Source organism: Silene latifolia, chromosome 11, assembly GCF_048544455.1.
Source record: "Silene latifolia isolate original U9 population chromosome 11, ASM4854445v1, whole genome shotgun sequence".
Classification (NCBI taxonomy): domain Eukaryota; kingdom Viridiplantae; phylum Streptophyta; class Magnoliopsida; order Caryophyllales; family Caryophyllaceae; genus Silene; species Silene latifolia.
This window is the reverse complement of record NC_133536.1, coordinates 4,386,378-4,389,451: the sequence shown is the minus strand read 5'-3', so window position 1 is coordinate 4,389,451 and position 3,074 is coordinate 4,386,378.

The following is a 3,074-nucleotide window of genomic DNA, read 5'->3' as shown; positions in this document are numbered from 1 at the left end:
ACATGTCTTCCTTATCCAACACATGTTCCTCATAAGCCATCATTCTCCATGTCATAACTTTCGGTAACTTACGTATCAAGACCGTCTCACATATAAAAGGATGCGTTAAGACTCAAAACATACATGTGTATATACCCTACGACTCAAAACAATGTAAAAACATAGCCACCGGCTCAAAACAAAAGTAAGATCATAGTCACCGACTCAAAACAAAAGTAAGAACATAGCCACCAACTCAAAGTGGCCGCCCAATGAGGTACTCGGTCGAGTACATAACATACTAGGTCGAGTACAAGGTACTCGGTCGAGTAACTATATTACTCGGTCGAGTTTTCGACTCCAGAAGCAAACTCAATTGTCGCAGAAGGATCACTCGGTCGAGTATTGGGAATACTCGGCCGAGTAGACCTTACTCGGTCGAGTATGAGACTACTCGGCCGAGTTAACGACTCCAGACGCTAAACACGATTATCACAGAGAGATTACTCGGCCGAATATGGAATACTCGGTCGAGTATAAAAGATACTCGGCCGAGTAGGGACTACTCGGTCGAGTATCGGCGCAGTTCTCAGCACCGTCCAGTTTTCGTAAAACAGTCATATCTCACTCGTTACTTGGTCATTCTGGGCGTGTGACCTATCGTTAGAATCGTAAGAGGACAAGCTATCACCTCAACTTGGAATCACAGCAATATAATTTCTAGAACTCTACTTATGACAGTTTTAAGACAACCCTTCCAAAAATCGGTTTGTATACAAATCAAAATTCCTTAACAAAACAACTTAAACATGCATAAAACAAATAATAACGACCCAATACTTCTAAAAACCAGTACATAGTTGAACATTTATCATACCTACACGAAAATTAAACACGACATTCATATGCATAGGCGCATGACCTTAATCACATGCTACTACCAACAACCAAACATTAACATGATCATGATTATGTACCCATGTACCACTACTCTTTTGAAAGCCACATAATAAACACTTAACATGCCAACATATTTCATACCAAATCCATTTCAACAAGTTTTACCATGTCTTACACATGTTTCCACACATCTCACTTCCTTTCACATGCTTCAACCATTCAAGTTCCACATACCACACACACGCATCGAAAAGACTCACAACAAATTCCCCTTGGTGACCGGCTTGAGATTGTGAGGGCCATAGTGCGACTTCGGGACGTCTCCTAAGTCTTTGCGGTAGCTCCAAACAACTCTCCCCGGGTTCATTTTATTTAGACTCCCTAAGTTCATTGGGTTCATTAGTTTTAGGTGCCAGAATCTTCGGCTCTGATACCACTTTGTAAACACCCCCTCATACCAAGGTACCTTACCAGGACTACCCAAGCATGAAAGGCTGTTACCATCTCGGTTGCCCGAGGTTAGTATATATCAAAAGCGTCCGTCCTAAACATCATTTATTAGAAGTACTGTAAAGTATTAATGTTTACAACAATCCAATTCCAAACCAAAACCAATAAGGTGAATACAACTGAGGACAACTACAAAATCATAGCTAAGACTCGTGACTGTGATACTACAACTGGTGATGACGACTTCCCCATGACCGCCCAAGCTCACCAAATGCAACACATCCAAGTCTGCTCACCATCCCCGAATGGATCACCGCAGTTTTTACAAAACAACAACAACGGGTCGTACCATTCAATCAATGTAAGACAACAAACAATATAACCGGATGATCATCCTCCATAATAACCGACTACACACCGAAGTGTGTAGCCCCTGCCGCGCATTACCCATCGCAACGGGTAATCCACTCCGCCGATGGGTGACCGATCCATCCCCACCAAGTCCGGCTCATCAACGAGCGACTAACAATCCCTGTCCCTTAATGTGCACATCCCCTCCCGTGGCGGGTTCCACGGAGGGCGAACTAGGGTGTGAAGCCACTCCCGCAAGTGACTCCACCACAATCACACACACAGCATCACAGCTGTCACACACCATAATTGTCACAGCACAACCATGAGGGTTAATATCCGTATACTACCCTTTAATTGCAGGACTATAACGTAAATTTATACATGCGAATATCGTCATAAAACATAAAAACAATAGAAACGATAAGGAACAAGAAATAACCTCGGGTCCTTTAAATTGCGGCGTAAAGAACAGAAATCAAAGCAGATTTCCTCCTAATTGTTACACCCAAGACTTTGTCCGAGATATGCCCTTGTGCTAGAACAGTGTTCTCCGATTGCCTTGCAATATAGGGAGAACTGATGTGAGTTTTGTCGAGATGAGAGATCTCAGGTTTCAGAGAGAAAATTAATCTCTAAAACCCTAGTTTTCTGTAAAATGAATTGTCTAGGTCACAAAAGGAGAGGAGCTCTCCTTTTGTGTGCTTCGGCCAAACCGAGTATGAGGAGAGCCCGTGGGCTTTTTGATTTCCTCTTCACTTGAACTCGTGGTCCGAATCCCAATGGCTAAATGCATATGACACGGTCTGATTATAAACTGTTATCGGTTATCGGAAAATTAGGCATCAGCTAATAATACGGGTTAGCTGAATTATTAATACGTGTCCGACAAAACAGTATTGTATAATTATTTTTAATATACATTTAATTAAATATAAATCACGTATATTTAATTTCTGAATTAATGGTTAATTCGCCTTAGCCCATGATATTTAATCCGTATTAAATATAATATCTCAACATCACATATTTGACTAATTACTAGTCAAATAACTCGGACTAACTGGTTAGTCAATTTTTGGCATCTACATGACAGTATTCTCATACCGTCACATCTCTCGAACGTATCCTATAGGTGTGACTTTTAGGGACCAGTTGATCACCGCCATCTGTATGACAATAACGTCAAACTTATCTAGCAAGCCAACCGTTATTGATAAACGTGGATCAACTGATAATAATACCAAAGTATGCCCTTTGATCCTTTTAGAGGTTTATAAGTCCTTGCACTAACTGTTAAGGACACCAACCCCAACAAGCTCCCACTTGTCCGTACAAGTGTATGTGCAATGACGTTATCCGCACTAACTGGAGGACACAAGCTCCAACAAACT